The sequence below is a fragment of the Sus scrofa genome, chromosome 4, assembly GCF_000003025.6.
Source record: "Sus scrofa isolate TJ Tabasco breed Duroc chromosome 4, Sscrofa11.1, whole genome shotgun sequence".
NCBI lineage: Eukaryota > Metazoa > Chordata > Mammalia > Artiodactyla > Suidae > Sus > Sus scrofa.
In genome coordinates this window covers 90,865,358-90,889,716 of record NC_010446.5, presented here as the reverse complement: position 1 = coordinate 90,889,716, position 24,359 = coordinate 90,865,358, and the positions used below count along the sequence as shown (strand labels likewise).

Below are 24,359 nucleotides of genomic sequence, written 5' to 3'. Positions count from 1 at the left end.
AAACTTAAAGAGATTTAAATTTGTTTTGCTTTGTTTTTTAGTGTCACACCTGAGGCATATGGAGTTCACAGGTTAGGAGTCAAATAGGAGCTATAGTTGCCAGCCCATACCACAGCAACACTGGATCCAAGCCACATCTGTGACCCACGCTGCAGCTCACAGCAATCCCAGATCTTTAACCCACTGAGCAAGGCCAGGGATCAAACCTGCACCTCCTCATGGATACTAGTTGGGTTCATAACCCACTGGGCCACAAAAGGAACTCCCCAAAATTAAGTTTTTAAATAGCAATGGGTCATAACATTAAGAATCAGAACATTTATCAAAATGCTCTAAGTAAAAAAGCCAGAGAAAGACAAATAGTGTATAATCTCATTTATATGTGAAATCTAAAAAACAAAACCCAAAGAAAACAGATTGGTGGTTGCCAGAAATGGGATAGGGTAGATGGGGAGAGGGAGGGCAAAATTGAGTGGACGTGGTCAAAAGGTACAAACTTCCAGTTGTAAAATAAATAAGTCCTGAGAATGTACCATACAGCTTGATAAGTCTGGGTAACAACATTATACTGTATATTTAAAAGTTGCTGAGGAGTTCCCGCCGTGGCGCAGTGGCTAACGAATCCGACTAGGAACCATGAGGTTGCGGGTTCGATCCCTGGCCTCGCTCAGTGGGTTAAGGATCCGGCGTTGCTGTGAGCTGTGGTGTAGGTTGCAGATGCGGCTCGGATCCCGCGTTGCTTGGCTCTGGCATAGGCCAGCGGCTACAGTTCCAATTCAACCCCTAGCCTGAGAACCTCCATATGCCGCGGGAGCAGCCCAAGAAATGGCAAAAAGACAAAAAAATAAATAAATAAAAAATAAAAGTTGCCGAGAGAGTAGATAGTAAAAATTCTCATCATGAGGAAAAAAAAATGTTAACTGTATATGGCAATACATGTTTAACTTATTTTATGTGTACATATAAATTCACCATATATATATCAAATCATCACGTTCTACACTTACAGAATATATGTCAATTATATCTCAATAAAGGCTGGAGGAAAAAAATCAGGAAAAATAATTGTACCTTTGAGAAAATGACATATCCATTATAAAAATCCTTCCACAATTTTTGATTCTGAATTATACTAATGCAAAAATTCAGCTCCCTCTGTTGCTGGGCACTCAAATTTCTCATCACCTCACTTCTTATTTCTCCTACCATGAAGATAGTAACTGAGGAGAAAGGAAACATAGTAATACCAACCATCGGGAATTCCCATCGTGGTTCAGCAGAAATGAATCTGACTAGCATCCATGAGGATGCAGGTTCAATCCCTGGCCTCGCTCAGTTAAGGTTAAGGATCCGGCATTGCTATGAGCTGTGGTGTAGGTCACAGACATGGCTCGGATCCTGCGTGGCTGTGGCGTAGGATGGCAGCTGAAGCTCCTATTCAACCTCTAGTCTGAGAGCTTCCACATGCCACAGGTGCGGCCCTAAAAATCCAAAAAAAAAAAAAAAGAAGAAATACCAACCATCAGCAATAAAAAGCTTGGCTGAGGGGATCCTCTAGCTCTAGAATGAGCGGAAAATAAAGGCAGGAGATGACAGAAAGAAGACTAGTGACAGAAGCCATGTGGCTCTAACTTTTTAGAAACTCATCTCTGGTGAAACAGGAATTCCAAAACAGTAAAGTGATGTGGTGGAAAGCAGAAGGCAATTACCATTTATTGAGGGTTTACCTCATGGCAGGCACTGTGCTGAGTGGCAGTCATCTACATTAATTCACTTAACAGTACTTCAACTTCATAGTACTTTGCATTTCACAACAGTCTTCAAATATAATATCCTATTTGCTCCTTACAATAAGCCTATAAAGTATGCATTTTAATGCCCACTTTTTAGGTTAATGGTAGAAATGTTAACTGACTTGCTTCAGGTAGACTGACTAGGGAGCTATTATGGGACTACAGGACACAGCTGACGGTCGACTGGGCTGGTATGGAGGTAGAGCTGATGGAGAGAAATGGACAGACTGGGGAGATCTGTGGGAGGTGAGACTAACAATTCGTGGTTATGGATTAAATATGGGGGAGGAGTAATGAAGTCAAAGAAGACCCTGGAATTTCTGGCAAGCGGATGGACTGTGGTGTCCTTAACCAATGCACGAAACTCTAGAAGAGAAGGAGGTTGGGATGTGAAGGAGATGATGAGTTGGATTTGGGACTGTTAAGGCTGAAGGAGAGGTATTCTAGTGGAGACATCCAAGAAGCTGGCTGCGTAGATCTGGAACTCAGGAGAGTGTTCTAAGAGAAGCAGGTGCAGGAATCGTCAGTATCTAGATGATCATTGTTTAAATGGGTGGATTCACCCAGGGAGACCTTGTACAAGGAGAGAAGTCCACCAGGGCAGAGTGTGGAGGAGCAGAGGACCAGATGGGGTCCTGGCGCAGGGATGTAGGGGTGGCGTTGACATTAAAATAACTCAGGAAAGTAAGAAGTGGGGAAGAGAGGAATTCTCTGCTCCAGGTGCCCAAGTCCTCAATGACTGATGTGGCTGTCCCTTTCAGATGGCTCCCTCCACTCTCCAGTACAATCCCCAAGCAGCCCTGCATGGTATAAGTGTGTCTGGCCATCTTATACCATTTGAAGAGCGGTTCTTTCCTTCCTTCACCAACAGGGTGCGGATCAGAACGCAGGGCAGATGACATGACAAGAGCATATGAGATTACCATAATCAAACGGACTCCACTGAGTGGGCTGGGCCTGAGATACCTTGCACATTCCCTCCTGAAGGCAGCCTGACAAGGGGGTCTGGCAGCCAGAGTGCTTGCGTCTCCCGGAAGTAGCATCTCAGAGGGAGAATACAGATGTATTCCCACGTCAACAACTGTCTAGCTGGTTCTACAGGGCCTTCCAAAGAACTCGTGCATGCACCAGGGGTGCACCCCTAAATCTGTCAATGACAGCAAGAGAACCATGGTAACCACTCACAAGGGGGCTACAGACAGGGCTGTCAGTTAAGAGCCAGTTGTTTCTCCCTCTCCTTACCCACCTCAACCCCTCGAAGAGCTAACTCTTAAAGCAGTGGGGAGATTTCAGAGCCAGACTAACACTTCCCCCAACTATAAATTCCAAAGTTGCTAAAGTAGAAAAGGAAGACAGTGTAGCAGGAGACCCTACCTTTCTAACTCCACCCCCAATGCAAACGGCTGGGGTAGGAGGAAAATCAAAAGGACAAACCTTGTCCCCACTGATCTTTGTACCCCCAAAGTAACCTGTCTGCCCACTACAGGGCCAACAGAGGGGATCTCAACTTTTAATAATTGAAAGAGATGGAAATAGCTTTAAAAGGGGATAAACTGAGATTCCACAGAGCCTGGTTATAAACAGAAGTTGGGGATAAAAAAAATCAAAATGTTTTTACCCATCCAACTGTGTTAAAGGTGATCAATAAACTGATTTACACATAAAAATTTTGTAAAATTGCTTAGTTCTCAATGAGATCCATCTAGTAACGTGTGAGATTTTGTGCAGCCTCTGAAGTGAGAGCTTTGTACACATTTTCAAAACTGGATTATTCAGATGTGCAGGGGACTGTACCTGCTATTTTACAGAAGCTCAATATGCATTTGTTGAATGAGAACAAATGTATGGATGAGGTTGGGCCCTGACTGTAATAAATGAGGCAAACTATGAATGAGGCCGGAGTCTCAACTGGCCTAAAACAAAGTTGGCCTACAAATGCAAGAATCCTTTGCCGCCTCTTAGGCCAGAAAAGACTTCCTCAAGCAGGTCAACAGGAAAGAGGGGAGAATCGAAGAGATATTAAATTTATCTGATTATTTAGATGTGTGCCTTCTTAGGCACCTGTATGATCCATAGAATAAATCCCAGACACTGGTTTCATAAGTGACACATCCCTCCCATCCCTTTCACTTCACCCCTCTCATCCCCAACCTAAAATGATTCCCTTCATTTAAGGTGCCAGGAGACATCTGGGAACAGTCTCCAACCCTTATACCGCTGAGATACCTTTGTAAGCTAAGTGCTAAGAGCCAACAGGAAAACAACGAAGCCTCCACTGAGGCACTGAGCCTGATGTAAATGCTGGACCTACCACACCAGGAACAAAAGGCAGCTGCCCCAGTCCTTACCTGATGCCCACCAATCTGCCTGGACCCAGTCCAGAGGCTACCCCCACAGGGCTCTTTAGAGACTTGGTAAGGGTATAGCTGAGAGCTTCTCATATGGCTATAGTCATAATAAGAAATAAACTTAGACTTCTAAATGTAGTCTGTAGGTATCAGGAACAGTCTATACATGGCTGAAGTAGATCCAGTGGCACCTGCTCTGCACCTGCTAACCAGAGACAAGACCTAGTTGGTGCTTTTTAACTCTGGCAGAGTATTCTACTACATTCATTTAATCCATCCCCTGGTAAAAGACATTTATTTTGGCATTAATCTTTTTCTAATTCTAACAACGCTGCAGTGAATAAACCTCTTTATGCTATCCAATACATATGCACATATAAAGAAACATGGACAAATTCTAAACACATAGAGCTTAATGGCAAAGTAAGACACAAATGTATAACATTATAACTCCATAAACCTGAAAATGCATGCATATAAAACCAATAAATTTCTAAAAATACATGCAAAAAAGATACACATTGACGACGTTAGAATGGTTATAAGAAGGTGTAAGAGAGCTAAATCATCCGAACTATAACAGGATTAAGAGATTAAATTTGATAAATCAATAAGTAGCACAGAAGTAGAGAATACCAGAAGATATAGCTAAGTGAATTGCTTCTAGGAAGTAGGACTTAGGGGTGAGGCGGGATAAAGCAGGAAACCACTGTTTTTCATTATAAGCTTTTTAGTATTGCTTGATTTTTAAACTATGGGCACGCATTACCTTAATAATAATAAAATTTGGAAATAAAAGTAATAAAAGTCAAAACAAAAAAAATAGCCCTAAGGGCAAAGATATAGAAAATAATGTATTCAGATTTTGAATTTCAAATCCAAAGGAACTTTTTAAGGGTTTAAATATATATAAAATTAAATTTCCCTCTAGGAAAATTACATTACCACAGTAATAAATGAGACTGTTCTTTTCCTCATATCCTCACTAACATTAGGAATTAACTTTTTAAAAAGTCTTCATGATAGGTTTCTGAAGAAAGGGAGTGCTTGTTTTTTCAAAATGGATACTTATGACATTATTCTCAAACACACTCACACACACACACACACACACACTAAGCCAGCCCAACTACATAATTTTTGAGGCCAAGCAAAAGGAAAATGCAGGGTCCTTTGTTCAAAAATTACTAACAATTTCAAGGCAGCACCAGCAGAGATTTAAACCAAGTTCAAGGCCCTTCTAAGGACAGGTCTGGGCAACTGCACAAGCCACATGCCCATGGAGCCAGCCTTGCACATACGCCCATTTTCTATTCAGTTTCTGAAAGTGAAAAATCTGGCAATTTCCACTTTTCATTAAGAACCTCAGGTGTTCTTTATCAGGGTTCCCAGGAACTATACTTTGAGAACTGCTCTAGACCCACACATAAGGACCAGAGAGGCACCAAGAAGCACCTAATGTTAAAAACCAAATTTAGCTGCCTTGAAGAAAGCCATAATAGAGCAGTTTTCAGTCGTATTTCATCAGGGGCCCGCAATGGAGTCAGATTGCAAATGACCCTTGAACAACACAAGGCTTGGGGTATTAACCCTCCATGAATCTAACTTACAGCCAGCCCTCTGTATCCACAGTTCCTCCAATCTACAGATTCAATCTACTGCAGATTGTATAGTACTATACTATTTACTATAGAAAAAAATATATATATCCACATATAAGTGGCCTGTGCAGTTCAAACCATGTGGTGATCAAGGGTCAACTATACATGCCCAAAGACAAGCAGAATTTCACGAGCAGAAGGCCCTGGGCCAATGTTTAATACATGAGCTTTGGTTATCAAAGAGGAATACTAGTTGGCAAGGGTAAGACAGGGTCCTAGTTTTTTATGCCTGAAGTGGACAAATCAGGTCACTGGAAGAGAAAGCCAGAAGGGGTAAAATGAATGAATGAACCCGACCATTATTTCCTGAGGTTTTCTGCTACAGAGCTCATCTCCACCTAGTGGAGATCTCAAGCCAGTGGGTGACTCAAATAAGTGAGTTGATACTCATAAATGTTCTAACAGAGTCAGGTTTAAGATACCATGAGAATAGAGTGGAAGCCTAACAAAGATAGGATGTGGAAGGGAGAGAGAGCTGGCTCTCCTAGAGAGTGGGAGTTAGAGAGGGGAGGAAGGGAAGGGAGGAAGTACAACACAAAACATACTTAAGAACCAAAGAGAAAGAGCTTGTTGCATTAAGGGAGTAAGGTGATGCTCAGGACCCTGGATGGTGTTCAAGGTGGCACACCAAGGACCAAAGCCCTGTCACCATAAATAGAGGCGTCATGAACAGGTTATCAAATTAAGGCTATCATATAAGCGACCAGCTCTAGGGACTTGAATATGGAGAAAGTCAGGCCCCTCAAGTCCAGAATCAAGTTCTCAAGTTCTCTGGGAACCCTATGGGGCCAAGACGCCCAAGGGGGAATCAGAACCCACCGCCAGGAACCAAAGATGTTAACAGTGGGATGCATCTGAACAAGGAGGGAAGGCCGAGAGCTCTCCCCTTACAAATTCCTCTACATCCCTCATGTGGTTGAGCATTAACCAAAACACTTGACATCCACATGAGTGCATCTCTCAAGTAGGCCAAAATGGACCTCACCCTTCCCTTGAACCCAGTCTGCACCAGAAGCTGAAGCTCTGGGGCCTGAAACAGAACAGAGGTACCCCGCCAGATAGAAAACACAGAGACTTCCATATCTTCTCCTGAATGCTCTGGCTGTCACATAGACAAGTTGTTGTATTTTTTTTCCAGTTGAATGTTTTTTTGTGTCTGATTATCATACGTTACTTAAGAGATTACTTAATCCATTATGGGCACCCTAGAATTTACTTGTTTTCAAAGACCTCAGGAGAAGTGGCCCCAGGTTATTTTTATCGCATAGTCATTAACGGGTAAATCATGTTTATGGAGCATTATCCTGTATCACCTATTTGAATTTGTTTCTTTAGAAAACAAGATTCCCTCTAGGCCCAGAATTTATGTATAAATATCTTGTTCCTTTGCAGCCTCAGACTGTATTTCCCCCTCTCCCTCTAGTTACCCATTTTTTCCTCTCAGTGGATTGCCTTCATGGGTACATCATCTGCTGTCTTAATTCTTAGACAAATAGGAATATTTCCATGGCCTTTCACGCCTGTTGTCTTTCTTGTGGAATTTTTAGTCTGTACCATCGCACTGTTTTTGCTTCCATTTTTGAGACTCTTTCTTAATATAGTAATGTGGAAAGTTCCCTCACGGCATCATCCTCACACGGAACTACTTCCAGACCTCAGAGAAAGAGGAGTCAGACAGATGGAGTGTGGACAACTACATGGCTCAGGGTGCAAAAAAAGGACGTAACTTGGTTGACTGATGCTATGCTAAACCTAAGAATTATAAATGTACATAACATCATCTCCCGGCCATCCCCAAACCTCAACCATGGCTTATCACTAAAGATAAGATGGTGAGAGTGGATTTTACCCTTCCCTGATATAGGGCTTTGATGGGACTTGCTAGTTTTCTTTTGAAGGCTGCCTTTAACATTTGGAAGGGTAGGCTGTGATGTAACTTCATGCAAATCAAACTATATGCGCAGAATGTCCTGACCCATGAAACAAAAGGGCACATGGAAGACAGCAAAGCATGAAGCATCGAGAAGCTTTTGATTCCTGTTGTTCAGAGGAGAGGGACCTTGGTCATCTCACCTAATTCTTGCACCTACCCTCTTACACAGAAACCATTCGGAAGACAGATATGTAATGAGTCTGCTGGGCTTACACACCTGGGTACAGACTTGCCTGCTAGAGAAACTAGAACAATATGAAGTTGGTCTCACAGGTAAAACTGGGCTATAAGGGGCATTAAGATGAGACAGAAGGACAGCTACAGAAGCAGAGGGATGTCAACAGAATGTTTCCACTTCAAATGAGCATACAGATCCTACCGCTCAACTCTCTTATTGTATATATAAGGAAATTGAAACCCAGAGCAGCCGAAGTCAGAAAGCTCACTATTAGTAGCATATAGAAGTTCCCAGGCTAGGGGTCGAAACAGAGCTACAGTTGCTGGCCTACACCATGGCCACAGCCATGCCAGAACTGAGCCGCATCTGCAATCTACACCACAGCTCACGGCAACACCGGATTCCTGACCCACTGAGCAAGGCCAGGACAGAACCCACATCCTCATGGATACTAGTCGGATTCATTTCCACTGCACCACAACAGGAACTCCAGGAGCAAGCTTTCTGTTGTACCCCAGTGTTCTGACTATCCCATCACACTCCTCAGGCTGACCTGGGCTCCTTAAAAACAAAGGACTGGAGTACTGACAGCCTATAGCCAGGGAGGCCCCAGCATGGGATGGCAAGTCTAGGGTAAATATGGTGTATCAGAATCCAGAGTAGAGATATAATTCAAAGAACAAGAGCAAGAATAGCAGAAGACAGGAATGACTTTAAAGTAACTACAAATATTTCGAACTCTAGGTCAAGAAGTTAAGCAGGGAATGATCAACCCAATTCCATGGAGCTTTTTCATATGCAAACTGGAGATAATAAACCTTGCTGTATATCACAAAGTTAAAAGATGCCTTGTTAGCACAGTAGGTAGCGTGTCAGTCTCCCATCACAAAGTTAAGACATAAAATAACTCAAACATTTCTCAATCACTTACTATAAATTAAGCCATGTGCTAGCTGCTGGAAATATGCAATCAGGACGCTAATCTTCCACAACGGTTTTCTACTTCAGCATTAGATATGTGAAAATGCTTTTTAAAACATAAGCCACCAAATAAATTATCACAATTATCATTCATGCAATTATTAGGAAAATAATGAAAGAACTGATACTATCAAAAATCTTAAGAATAAAACTTATCTTGAGGGAAAGAGCAGTTGGAGAATATGGTTTCCAGAATACTAAGCTACAGGTGACAAAGAGAGCTACAACAAGAAATATAAAAGGTAATAGATAATCCAACAAGTATTTTTTAAGTGAATGAATACAATTAATTTATCAAGTTGTTAAGGGAGATATCCATGATGAATCAGAACCTGCTGAGTTGCACCCTGAGGAAAGAAAAAGAATTAGAAATATAGACTTTGGAGTTCCTGTCGTGGCACAGTGGTTAATGAATCCAACTAGGAACCATTAGGTTGCAGGTTCGATCCCTGGCCTTGCTCAGTGGATTAAGGATCCAGCATTGCCGTGAGCTGTGGTGTAGGTCACAGATGCAGCTTGGCATCTAGGCCGGCAGCTACAGCTCCGATTAGACCCCTAGCCTGGGAACCTCCATATGCCATGGGAAGCGGCCCCAGAAAAGGCAAAAAGACAAAAAGAAAAAAAAGAAATAGAGACTTTAGAGTCACAGTGAAAAGTAACATTCAATGCATTTTATCTATCGAGATTGTTCTATGTGATTACCAGGAATAAACTCATTTAATCCTAACTGGAATGTTCTTGTTCCCACGTTGCAGGTAAAGAACTTGAAAGAGGAAGAGGTAACGAGCCTGAAATCTTGCTCACCATCACACAAGCAGAGTCAGGTTCAAAATTTGAACCTTGGTAGTCAGTCTCCACAGTTTAAGAGCCTAACTACCATGCAGTGTTGCATTTTCCTATTCTTGCAACAAAGAAACAATAAATGGCTAAGAACAAATGATTTCTTTACACTGAAAAAAATGAAGAAAAATTGTCAGGAGCCCATGCAGATTAGAGGCTAGGAGGAGGGAACAGGGCCAGAATGTGGAAAAGTAGGAGGGTAATGCAGCGGAACTGTAGAGGCCAAAAGCCCAGGCAAGCCTATCAATCAGAGTCTAACCTAGGAAAACGGAGTCCACTCTGCATATGTGAAACAAGGAAATTAATACAGAAAACTGGTTATACAGGAAAGGGAAGAGTTGGAGGATCCTAACAGGAAACAAAAAGACAACCCAGAGATGAGCAACATGAAAATTCTGGCACCACCTCCATTTGGAAGGGCTAAGAGAGAAAGCAGTGTCTCAGCTTGGATTCTCTCTGCTCCCCACGCACCCCCCACTACAAATCCGGGCCTAAGACCAGATCTTATGACCATGTAAGTATATCATATCCTAAAAATCAATAAGAAAACATCAACGAATCCAAAAGAAAGGTGCAGGAGGCCAGAGTAGGCACTTCACAAAAGGGGATATCCAGATTGCAAATAAACGTAAGAATGGTTCCCTCTCATTAGTGATCAGGGAAATCAGATTTAAAACCACAACACCTTAGTCTGCTCATTCTGCTATAACAAAATACCACAGACCGAGGTGCCTATAAACAACAGAAATGTATTTCTCACAGAGGCACTAAGCCCCAGACCGGGAGTGCCAGCATGGGAGGGTGGCCCTCTTCCAGGTCAGACACACTGTGTCCTCCATGGTGGAAGGGGCGAAGGAGCTTTCTGGAGCCTCTTATATAAGAGCACTAATCCCATTCGTGAGGGTTCCGTCCTCACAACCTAAGCACCTCCCAAAGGTCCCACCCTCCTTACCTAGGACATTAGAATTTCAACACATGAATTTGGGGAGTAAGCAGATATTCAGTCTATAGCACACAATGAAATATCTCCAGACACTTGCCACAACAGTTAAAACTCTCAAAGCAGACAATGCCCAACACTGGTGACATGGAGTATCTGAAATTCTCTTGCACTGCTAATAAAAAGGTAAAATAGTACATACCTACTTAGGAAAAGTAAGCAGCAGTTTCTTTTTTTTAGGCTCGCACCTGCCGCACATGGAAGTTCCCTGGCTAGGGGTCAAATCGGGTCCGCAGCTGCCAGCCTGCACCACAGCCACAGCAACATGGAATCCGAGGCATACCTGCGACCTACACCACAGCTCAGGGCAACACCAGATCCTTAACGCACTAAGCGAGGCCAAGGATCAAACTTGTTCCTCATGGACCCTACTGGTTTCATAACCCACTGGTCCATAATGGGAACTCCTGCAGTAGTTTCTATTAATAACACTAAATATATATACACACACACTATGACCTAACAATTTTATCTCTAGGTATAGACCCCAAATACATACTTCCACCAAAAGATGTGTACAATAATGTTCATGAATGCAATATTCATAATGGCCCAATAGCAGAAATTTTCCACATCTCCATTTAGAGATGGGATAAATTGTGCCAAAGTCACATTAGAATGAACAAGACAACTCAAGAAATTACAATATCACATGATGTGAATGAATCTCACACACATATTGTTGAGGAAAACACAAAACAATGCAAATGGCTTGATTCTACTTTATACAAAATTCAAAAACCAGTATAACCAACCTATGGTTTTAGAAATCAGGACAGTGATAAGTTTCAGAAAGAAAAGGGAGTAGTCACTAGGAAGAAGCATGGGGAATGCTGCTGGGATCCTTGGGAATATTCCACTTCTTGACGAAGTGGTGATTACATCGGTATGCTCACCTTATAACACAGAATACTCATGATTTATGTACATATATGCATTTGTGTATATATGCGATTTGTATACATATAATGCTTCCATTTTAAAATGTTCTTTAGAAAAAGATAATATACAAAAAGCACTAAATACAGTTACTGACACATGTTAGGCTCTTAATACTATAATGAATAAAATGATGGCAGCTGGACAATGTACATTTGTAGTATTTTGGATCATCTGTCAATTCCTGTATTAACAGTCTGCAGCCAAGGCTGGAGTATGGAAAATGTGTCATGGGAGGGACCCAGGGGAAATACTATTAGAGCAACTATGCCGTTTGGAAGAGTGGGAAAGAACCAATCGCACATTCTGCCCCCAAAGTTATAGTGACCCATCTGTCACTTCCTCATTGTATGTGGAGGGTGAATCATGCCTTAGATGGTTCTTTAATATTTAGTCATTTGGGACATACATGTCTTTACAAATAGATTGTTTCTCTGATTCACATCAATTAACATTTACCATCCTCTGTACACTTAACACCCATTTAACCATAAATGTTAGAACTCCTGCTTCCATGAACATGCCTCTTCTACTTTTTGACAAAGAGAAGGACTCTATACTCTCTCTACATATAGATACAGCTCCTGCTTTGCATTAAGCTTTGCCTCTCATATCTTTACGTTCTGATTTCAGAATTCTTTAGATTACAACTCTTGTCTGATTTCATCTTTAGGATTGCCAGCCGTGAGTCTGCAGAACTCTTGAGAGAATTTCCCCGTTAAGAGTTCTTTCCTCTCATGTGGGCTCTCAAGCCATGGTCAGCATCATCTATGTCCATTTCCTTAGAGCTTCCTCTTGGACAACAAGTACAGGTTTGCCTCCCTAGTTACACTTTTCCTTATGTGGGAGAGTTTACAGTCCAGCTGGCACACCAGCTTCACTTCAAACCATTTCTTACTCCAGGGCATGCTTGAGCCACATTTCTAATTGGTCTGTCCTTTTCAGCCCTAAATCAAAGGCTCCTGACAAGAAGCAGGCTTCATGCTCCCTAGTAAGTACTTCCCCAGTTGAATATTTACACCCCCCCATTCCATAAGAACAGAAAAATACCCCACCTCCCTGTATCTCTTGCTCTGTGCACTAGTAGGCAATCCATCCATATTTGTTTTGGGATGAACACGCTGCAGTTGCGACAGCAGATGTCTTAGGCATAATATCACTGCACTGCTTCATTTCACTGGAGGCACAATAGACAGTAATCCGAGCTAGTAGGTTGCACATGGCCAGGATGAAGAGAAAGATAGATGCTAAGTCCCTGCCCAGGTTCATACATCCACAGATAAAAGAGCAAAATCAACACTGAAGAGTGTAAGAACACGCCTGTGTCTACAATTTGCATGTCAAAACTAGATACACCTAAAGCAAGAATTAAGAGTACAGATGCAGAGCTAAAGAGTTTCTAGGATTTAGCACAGAATATTTATTCCATGAATAAATGAGTAAATGGATTAAATAAGGCTTTATGGGAACTAAGGAAATTAAAAGCCAAGGGTACAAATTAAAGTAGGCAATTATAGACCACTATTGTGTGATGGGGACTGTTACACCACAACCTTCCCTGGTGGTCTAGTGGTTAGGATTCAGTGCTCTCATACCCCACTGCACACTGTTACCATTGCCGGATGATACTAGCACAAAAGGAGCACTGTGCCATGAGATAGTCACAGAACTCTATCTTCTTTAGATCCTGAAATCTGGATTGCTCTCCAGCCATACCCCCAAAATCACAGTCACAAAGTCTGGCTGAACGCAAACCCAATGCCTATAAACAGTAGTATAACGATTCGCTCTCCAACAGCCATCAGCGAGGGTCTCTTTCGCAACACTTCCCAACGCACTGTTTTCTCAAACTTTCTGATCTTTGTCAACCTCACTGATGAAACTTAACATCTCAGTGAATCTGCATTGGCATTTTTCAGATTATAAAGAAGGCTGTGCATCTTTTCATGAGTTTATGAGCTGCTTGTATATCCTTCCCTCTAAACTACTTATCGATGCACTTTCCTTCTTTTTCTAGCGGGTGATTGGTCTATTTCCCACAATGTGTAAAAGTCACTTATAGAGTATAGGACTCAGCCCTTCAGAAGAAGATTTGTAAATATTTTTCCTAGATGATTAGTCTTTTGACTGTTTTTGTCTGAATGGACTTTTAATATAGTTGAATTATAAATATTCTCATGACTGTTATATTTTGTGGCATGCTTAGAAAAGTCTTCTCCTAACCAGCATTATTTTAAGAGATATGCTTGATTTTTTTTCTAACCATTAGTGTTTTCTGCACTAAATCTTTAATCCACTGGGAATCCATTTTGGTCTAGAAATGTTAGATATGTATCATACAACTTTTTTTTCTGATTAGTCTTTTTCACTATCATTTTGAAATTATCCCTTCATCAGAGCCTCAGTTCTCATATGCATTTGGGTCCATGTTTGGGCTTTCTAGTCTCATACACTGGTCTATTGATGTGTTAGTATAAAATTTAATTTGTAGAACTTTATGTTTAATGGTAGGAATTTTCCAGGCCATTCTTGTTTTGTTTTGTTTAATTTTTCTATATGAACTTTAGAATCAACTTACCTTTTTGAAAAAAAAAAAAAAAGAAAGAAAAGAAAAAGAGAAAGAGTCCTATTGGCAATTTAGTAAAATGACACTAAATTCCTGACAACTTACATAACTCTAATCCAAGAACATGGCATCCTTCTCCATTTATCAAGTCTCCCTTTATGTCCCTCAGGGGATTGGGTTTTCTTCAACTAGATCTTGCACTTTCCTTTAGATTATTCTTAGAAAGCTCATTTGTTGCTGCTGCTATGATAGTTGGATTCTTCATCATCATATCCTCTACTTATAATTACAGATACAAAGGCTATTGTTCTCTTTACATGGTCTTATGTCCAGCCATCTTATCTGGATAAAGTTTCACTTGATTCTTTTGTTTAAAAAAAAAAAAAAAAAAAACAGATTCCCTTCCTTCTTCCCGCTAATTAAATTGACTGGTACCCCTAGAATGACATTCAAAAAATTTCATGATAATGGACATCCTCTAGGTATGTTTTTGCTATTGACTTAATATCACAAATTATATTGTTTCCTCTTTCTGAACTATCTTTAATACCTGGAATAAACACCACATGATCTTTGTATATTGCAATTTTAAACTACTACTAGTAGGAGTTCTTGTTGTGGCTCAGCAGACTAAGAACCGCAGTGTCTGCGAGGACGCGGGTTGGATCCCGGGCCTCGCTCAGTGGGTTAAGGATGCAGCGTTGCCCCAAGCTGTGGCCTAAGTGGCAGCAGCAGCTTGGATCCAGCATTGCTGTGGCTGTGGCATGGGGCTGCAAGTGCAGTTGCAGCTACAATTCCACCCCTTACCCAGGAACTTCCATATGCCACAGGTATAGCCCTAAAAAGGAAAAAAAAAAAAAAATATATTACTAGCTTCTGTTTCCTAATTGTATTCAGTGCATTTGTATCAACTTTTATAAATGAGATTCATCTGGGTGGGGGGTGTTTTTCTTTTTGTTTTGTCCACACCTGCACCTTCAGAAATTCCTGTGCCAGGGATCAAACCTGTACCTCAGCAGTGATCAGAGCCACAGCAGTGACAACTGCTTAACCTGCTGTGCCACAGGGAACTCTCATGAGTTTAATTCAGTCTTTATTATTTATCAATTCTATGCTTACTTCACACAAGAATTTAGAAAATTTCCTTCTTTATGCTTAGAACTGCACTGTACTGTCCAATACAGTAGACAATAGCAATACATGGCTACTTAATTAGAATTAAATAAAATTAAAATTCAGCCTTCCACAGGACTAGTTGCATTCAAGTGTTCAATAACCTTATGTGCCTGCCTATACAGTTAGAACATTTTTATCACCACAAAAAACTCTAGTGGACAGTAATGCCATAGAATAATTCAGAAGGCAATCAAATTATATTATTTAATAATATGCTTTCAAGAAATAGCTGTTAGAAAAAAGTTTCTAAGTTTTTGATGGAAATTGGTGTTCTGATTTTTCTACTTTTTCTGGAATTGCGTGTGATGATTTATATATCCTAGAAAGTTATCCAGTTTTCAAATTTACTCAAATAGAAAACTAATCTGTTATGGCTCTTATTTTCTTTTAATCTAGTTATTTCCTCAACCATCTTTATGATAGGAGGAATCTGTGCTACCTTCCTGTTTTCTTAAACAGATTAAGTGATGGTCAACTAGAGTCCCCAGTTATTCAATCAAACACTTACCTAGGTGTTTCTGTGATGGTATTGTGCAGATGTGACCAAAGTTTATGATCAATGTATGTTAAGGAAGATTTTTCCAAAAATCTGAATGGGCATGATTCAACCAGTTGAAAAGCTTAAGCAGAACCAAGGCTTCCCAGAAGAAACTCTGCCATGGACCACGGTTTCAGTTCATGCTGGAATTTCTGCTGTCCTTCCTGATGGCCTGACCCATGCATGGATTTCAGGCTTTCCTAGGCAGGATGCACCATCACGTAAACTATTATGTTTCTTCAGGGGAGCCCTGACTGATATGGATTAGCTATTGGTTTTTCTTTTGCTAATTTTCCATTACTAATTCTGTTTCTCTAGTGGAACCCTGACTTTATGTAGATTAGCTATTGGTTTTTTTATTTTATTAATGTTTCAGAGGAACAGCTTTCATTTCCTTATTGGTTTTATCTATCATTTTTGTTTCCTAAATCATTAATTTTTACATTTATCCTTAAGTCCTTCATTCTGTTTCCCAAAGGATCACTGTTTATATTTAAAAAAAGCTTCTTGAGATATATGATTAATATACTTTCATTCTTTCTTGTTTATAGTATAAATTTTGAGAGGATCAATATTTCCCTGAGTACTGCCTTAGAAGTACTTCACAAGTTATTGTAATGGAGTTTGAACGCTGCCATTAAATTTCTACTTATTCTGCAATTTTTAGGTTTAGTTTTTTTCTCTGATTTGTCCAGGAGAGTAGAAGAATATTGTTTTAAGGGGCTGAACAATAAGGTCTTACCGTATAGCACAGGGAACTATATCCAATCTCCTGGGATAGATCATGATGGAAAATAATATTTAAAAAAAGAATGTGTATATATGTACGACTGGGTCACTTTGCTGAACAGCAAAAAATTGGCACATTGTAAACACCTACACTTTGATTAAAAAAAAAACTTTTTTAAAGATGTAGGCAAAGCTCTTAAAGAAAAACAGGCTGAACACTCTGACAAACTGCAGCAAGATCTCAGATCCACCTCCTAGAGCAATAAAAATAAAAACAAAAATAAACAAATGGGACCTAATTAAACTTAAAAGTTTTTGCACAGCAAAGGAAATCATAAACAAAATGCAAAGACAACCCACAGAGTGGGAGAAAATTATTGGCAAATGAAGGAACTGACAAGAGAGTAATCTCCAAAATATACAAACACCCCCTGCAGCTCAAAATCAAAAAAACAACCCAATCAAAAAATGGGCAGAAGCTCTAAATAGGTGCTTCTCCAAAGAAGACATAGATGTGCAGATGGCCAAAAAATACATGAAAAGATGTTCAACATTACTAATTATTAGAGAAATGCAAATCAAAACTACTATAAGGTACCACCTTACACCAGCCAGAATGGCCATCATCAAAAAAGTCTACAGACAATAAACGCTGGAGAGGGTGTGGAGAAGGGAGAATCCTCTTACACTGTTGGTGGGAATGTCAATTGGTGCAACCGCTATGGAGAACAGTATGGAGATTCCTCCAAAGACTAAAAATAGAATTACCCTATGACCCAGCAATCCCACTCCTAGGCATCTATCCAGACAAGCAACACGGGGATCCAAGCTGAGTCTGCAACCTACACCAAAGCTCAAGGTAACACCGGATCACTGGATCCTTAACTCACTGAGGGAGGCCAGGGATCGAACCTGCACCCTCATGGATACTAGTCAGGTTTGCTACTGCTGAGCCACAATGGGAACTCCAGAAATGTGATTTAAAGTCTACTGTTAGTATCCGATTCTTCTCAAATCTTCTATAACTTCATGGATAAATGTTCATGCTATATTAATTGATGAAAATATTTGTAAATATTTCTCTCCATTACAAAATGTACCCTTGTGTAGTACAAAGGATGTTTTTTTCCCCTTGTTTTAATGCTTTTTGTCTGTTAAATTTTTCTTTTTTGGCCACACCCGCAGCACATGGAAGTTCCCAGAGCAACACTTCTGTTTCTGAATTCAACTGTCTGATATTGTTTGAATCTGCCTAATATAACGGTCCTCACTTTTTTTCAACCTTTATGAAAAATTTTTAGAATCGAATGGTCCTATGATTTAATCCCTTTTCTTTTGAATAAATAAGTTTGGCCTGTTTATATTTATTGACATAATTGTTTTTGTTCTGCAATTATATAAGAACATAGGTACTGCCAAGACAAGCACTACTATACATTAAAAATCTGGTTTTATTTTTTTTTCACCCAATATATAGTCTATGCTTTCATTTCTTCAGGATGTATTTTTCTTGTGATAATTTGTATATTTGGGTATTTTTTTATTCCAGTAATTCTCATTATAACTATTCTTTATATAATACCATTAAAACTCTATCTTATTAGAGAGAATGTAATAGCTATCACGAAGTGTTATTTCTTCTTCATCCCTTTTACTTCCCTCTGTGGCACTAACCAAGTTTGATTTATTGCATATTTGTACTCTTAAGTATACTTATACTATAACACTTAGGATTTCTTTTGTATTACATCTTTTGATCTCCAGCTACAAATGATGAGGAACTCAGTGTAACCACAGTCCCTCCTACTTTCAACTTTTTTCTCTCTATTGTAATACCTGTATTACATATGTAATTATATCACTTATATACTGTCACAGCACAAAACATTTACAATCTCTTCTGACCCCTTAACTGTCACATTTGTTAAATTCTAAGTGTCTAATTAAAGTATTCTTGCCATTCTCTCTGCTATGCACTTTGTCATTTCTTAATTGACTATGTTTACCCTCCTGTAAATTTCTAAGAGCTCATGAAAACTTTTGAGTTTCTGTGTTAATATAAAAGCAAAAGTTTTGTTTTTGTTGTTTTTTTGCCTTTGTATTTAAACAGTAACTTGTATGGAGGTAATTTTTTGCATCAAATTTTCTTAGAATTTTGCAGGCACTGTTCTACTGTATCATCATATGTGGTTCTAGAGAAATCTGATGTTGGCCGGATTTTTCTTTCTGTCATAAGTGACTTTACATTTTTTTTTGTCTTCTAAAATATTTCAATTTTCTTCTTCTGGGATTCCAATTACGTTGCATTTTGGGTCTTCTTTACCCAACTCTATGTGTAACATTTTTCCCTTTTTCTGATGATTTGACTACATTTCTGCTTCATTTTGATTTTTTTTTCCAGATTTCTATACTAGTCCCTTTCCAGTCCTCATCAGGGTCCTCAGCCTTTTCTATTCTCCCTGTTCTCCTTTGAAATTTACCTTCATTAATGTGACACATTTTCTTCTACTTCAGTTCCTATTCATCATTGCTTAAGTTTTATCTTTTCCCTGAACTCTTGTATCTGCTGCTGTGTTTTGCATTGTTTTGTGGAAACAACTTCATTATATTTTTACCGTGGGAATAATTTGTCATTTTCTCTATAAAGATGTTTTGCTGAGATCTGTCCTTCACATGCCAGTCATTTTCAATTCCTTCCAATTCCAATTTTCTTGCACTGTACTAGAGACCCTGCAATGGTTCCTTTTCTATCCACTCATCTTTTTTTTTTTAAGTTTTACTGACGTTTTTTACGTTTTATTGAAGTTGAGTTAATTTACAAGGCTGTGGTAATTTCTGCTGTACAACAAAGCGACCCAGTCATAAATATACATATATCCATTCTGAGATTCTTTGCCCACACAGATTATCACAGAACACTAGTAGAGTTCTTTGTGCTCTACAGCAGATCTCTGTATGGAACAATTGATCTACCTGCACATCTTTGATGGAGGCATTTTTCCTGAACCTGGACTGTATTCCAAGCTACTTGGAGTCTTCTTTATGCTCTTTGACTTTGTGTCATGTTATTGGTCCTCTGCTTTTCTCAACCAGTTAAGATAGGCAGCTGTAGAGTTCTTAACAGTGAAAAACTTACCTGCTTCCTACTCATATACCACTGAGACCTAATGTTTCCACATAGGATTTGCTACATGATTTCTCACATAACCTCACCTTCTCAGGCTCTGGAAACAAACAGGTTCAGGAAAGTTTCTCCTACCAGTTTGTATACTATTATTAATTAAATAATAAATTACCACTACTGAAAAATGAAGAATTTACAGAGTTCCCATCATGGCTTAGTGGTTAACGAATCTGACTAGGAACCATGAGGTTGCAGGTTCGATCCCTGGCCTTGCTCAGTGGGTTAAGGATCTGGCGTTGCTGCGAGCTGTAGAGTAAGTTGCAGACGCAGCTCGGATCTCGCGTTGCTGTGGCTCTGGCCTAGGCCAGTGGCTACAGCTCTGATTAGATCTCTAGCCTGGGAATCTCCATATGCCACGAGAGCGGCCCTAGAAAAGGCAAAAAGACAAAAAAAAATTTACTTTTTACTTCAATGTGTACTGTCAAATGTAGGAAGTACTCTGTGGGCAAACTCTCCTTATTTCCATCTGTATGGACCCTCAATTTTCTGTTTTTAGAAGCCGTTCCACTTACTTTGTGATTTGACATGTTTAGCTCTTTCCTAATTTTTCCAAATACATAAAATTCTATTTATTGGTACAACCACTAGGGAAAACAGTATGGAGGTACCTTAGAAAACTAAACATAGAACTACCATAAGACCCAGCAATCCCACTTTTGGGCACATATCCAGACAAAACTTTTTTTTTTTTTTTTTTATTTTCCCACTGTACAGCAAGGGAGTCAGGTTATCCTTACATGTATACATTACAATTACAGTTTTTCCCCCACCCTTTCTTCTGTTGCAACATGAGTATCTAGACATAGTTCTCAATGCTATTCAGCAGGATCTCCTTGTAAAGACAAAACTTTCTTTGAAAAAGACACATGCACCCACATGTTCGTGGCAGCACAATTTGCAATAGCCAAAACATGGAAACAACCTAAATGTCCATCGACAGATGACTGGATTAAGAAGATGTGGTATATATACACAATGGAATACTACTCAGCCATAAGAACAAAATAATGCCATTTGCAGCAACATAGATAGAACTGGAGACTTTCATACTAAGTGAAGTAAGTCAGAAAGAGAAGACAAATACCATATGATTTCACTTATATCTGGAATCTAATACATGGCACAAATGAACCTTACCACAGAAAAGAAAATCATGGACATGGAGAACAGACTTGTGGTTGCCAAGAGGGAGGGAGAGGGAATGGGAGACTGGAAATTTGGGGTTAATAGATGCAAACTATTGCCTTTGGAATGGATAAGCAATGGGATCCTGTTGTATAGCACTGTGAACTATGCCTGGTCAATTATGACGGAGCATGATAATGTGAGATAAAAGAATGTATACATGTATGTGTGACTGGCCCACCTTGCTGTGCAGTAGAAAACTGACAGAAACTAAATCAGCTATAATGTAAAAAAATAAAAACTATTTAAAAAATTCTATTTGTATTGATTCGCATTTCCCTTTGCTTTTGTACCATTTCCAAGAAGAGAAAGAAAAGGTCAACATTATGCTACCAGCTTCAAGCCAAACATCTCTTTAATGATTATAAATTTACCAGTTCAGTATCCAATCAACAAAGAATTAAGATTAAAAAAAATTTTTTTCCAGAGTTCCTGTTATGGCTCAGCAGAAACAAATCTGACTAGCATCCATGAGCACTCAGGTTCGATCCCTGGCCTTGCTCAGTGGGTTAAGGATCCAGTGTTGCCATGAGCTGTGGTGTAGGTTGCAGATTCGGCTCTGATCTGATGTTGCCGTGGCATAGGCCAGAGGCTGCAGCTCCAATTCGACCCCTAGCCTAGGAACCTCCATATGCTGCAGGTATGGCCCTAAAAAGAAAAAAAAATTCCAAGATGCCAAAATATTATGAGGTGGCAATTTATTTTTTTATGTTAACATCTTGGCCTGGGAATCACCAGATCTTCCAAACGGTGTAAATTCAGACTCCAAATCACTGTAATGTGCAGGCCTGGGATGTCAAATTTTAGGGGTGCAAAATTTTTTTCACCTAAAGCCCAGTTATATATCCATTTTCCTATCACGTCCTTATTTTGGTAATGAGTAGAGTTTTTCCTAATTCTCCTTTCCCTTAATCTGCAATCCACCAAGGGTCCTCCTAGCTTTATACAGAAGCCTCCATCCTATCTCATTTCCCAAAGCACATTTTTCTTTCCCTATGTGGGTGTCGAAACCCAATCCAACCTCCTGGAGTTCTCACTACAGTAAGGTGAGGAACAAGGCAAGGACCTTAGGTCCTAAATAGTACATCAAGCAAGAAAAAGAAACCAAAGACATCCAGGTTAATTAACCAAAAAAACTCCCTATAGAATAGCTCAACCGTAACGAATCTTCACCTCCCCTAATAATGCATAGCTATCAAGTGCTCTGGCATTTATCCGGGATCTGCCCTCCAAGCAAGTGAAGGATATGCGTAGACAAGGCTCCTGGTTCAGGTCTTTGAGCAAAGAGAAAAGCAGAAGACGATATGGAATAACCCCAGATCTCACAACAGCAAGATTTTTTAAATTTTTTTTAAATAAGAAGTGCCTGGAGAAAGGCACTTTAGAGGGAATTCAGGCCAGAAAACTCTGGTGAAGGTCCACAGTTGAAGAAAAATATTTCAAACTTATAGGACTATATCCCACCACATTATCAATCACGTGTAAGGACAGGCAGAGACTTCAGGACATACAAATATATGGAGAATATTTACTGCCTAAAAGAAAAATTTGTTCTAGATAATTCTTTAGTAAAACAAAAGAAGAAACCACAAAAAAACTTCCAGTTTCCAGTAATGGCAGACAAATTTATTCAGAAGGCAACTGAAACACTGGATAAAACCTTTTTTAAAAATCATTTTACCTAAAGGGGAAAACAAAAAGAATAAGCAAGAAAATAAGCAGAAAACCAAACTGAAGATAAAATAGAAAACCAAGGATATAAGTGAGCATGGAATCTGCTTTGTCCCTAAGGGTATTTGCCAGTTCTAGGATCTAGGACTTTCTTTTTGTGGTTTCAAAAGGCAATAAAAACAGAATTAACATCAAAGACCTACACAAAATAGGGAAGCTAATAGAAACCTCTCTCCACAATTAACATAGACCCTTTCTCCACAGTTCACAGAGACCCTAATGGGTTATATCCTTAGGATAAGGGTGAAGCAGAGGTAAACAGACGCTTGTGCAGCCTTGCTATGTGGGTCTATATCACTGCACACCCAGGGACTCTCAAGCCTTGAACTTGGACTAAGACGATCCTAGATCAGCTGTGGCCCCAGGTATCTAGCAAAAGCAAATGCAAATCTCCTCTGGAGGAAGAGATATTCATTTCATACATAAAATCATTCCTACACATAATCTTAAATGTGCAGTGAAAACAATACAGTCAAATCAGGTACATGAGGAAACAGATCATGAGCAAGAACCAGAAAAATAAACATCAGAAAGTCCCCCAAAGCTTCACATATTGATGTTATCAGACCCAGATTATAAAATTACTATGCTTGCTCTGTTAAAACAAGTTTTGTATGTGTGTGTGTGTCTGTTTAGGGCTGCACCTCCAGCATATGGAGGTTCCTAGGCTTGGGGTAGAATCAGGAGCTGTAGCCGCCAGCCTTCACCACAGCCACATCAATGCCAGATCCGAGCCACATCTGCAACCAACACCACAGTTCATGGTGACGCCAGATTCTTTAACCCACTGGGCGAGGCTAGGGATCGAACCTGCATCCTCATGGATGCTAGTCACTGAGCCATGACAGGAACTCCTAAAACAAGTGTTTAAAACAGATTTTAAAATATCTGCTCTGAGAACAGGAAAAACTAACCTTACATATTTGAAAAACCACCAAAGAGAAATTCTAGAACTGAAAAATTAAATACCTAAAATGAAGAATACAGTGGATATATTTAAGATACAGACAAATCTATAAGATAAATCATAAGAAATAACCAGAATGCAGACCAAAGTAATTTAAAAAGTGGTACTGACCTAAAATCAACGGAAGATATTTCTCCAGCAAAAATGGGTCTATTTGAGATCAGCAGAGAATTGCAATTCAGGGTCAACAACCATGATGAGCCATATGCCAACTTCCCACACAGCAGGAGAACATTTTTATACAGGGAAAAAAGTTGGGAAAGCCATAGAAAACAAAGAATCCATGGTTTTTCATTGTCTGAATTGTTGCCAGAAAAAAGGAACTCTTCCTGTTGGGCTCTGCTATTGTCATATAAGAGATCCCCAGTCTAATCTCCAAACTGTTATTTACTTGAGGTTTCCATTTATTATTACAATTTTTTGTTTTTGTTTTTTAGGGCTGCAGGTACGGCATATGGCAGTTCCCAAGCTAGGGGTCACATCGAAGCTACAGCCACAGCCACAGGGGGATCTGAGCTGTATCTGCGACCTACACCACAGCTCATGGTAATGCCAGATCTCCGACCCACTGAGTGAGGCCAGGAATTGAATCCACATCTTCATGAATACT

The 24,359-nt window shown here is 39.7% G+C and overlaps 1 protein-coding gene across 3 annotated transcripts in view; it reads right to left on the bottom strand.

Moving 5' to 3' along the window:
- The window catches only part of LOC100520241 (olfactory receptor 10J1-like), a 328,271-nt gene that overhangs the window by 267,452 nt on the left and 36,460 nt on the right, over positions 1–24,359 (bottom strand). The window lies entirely within an intron of this gene.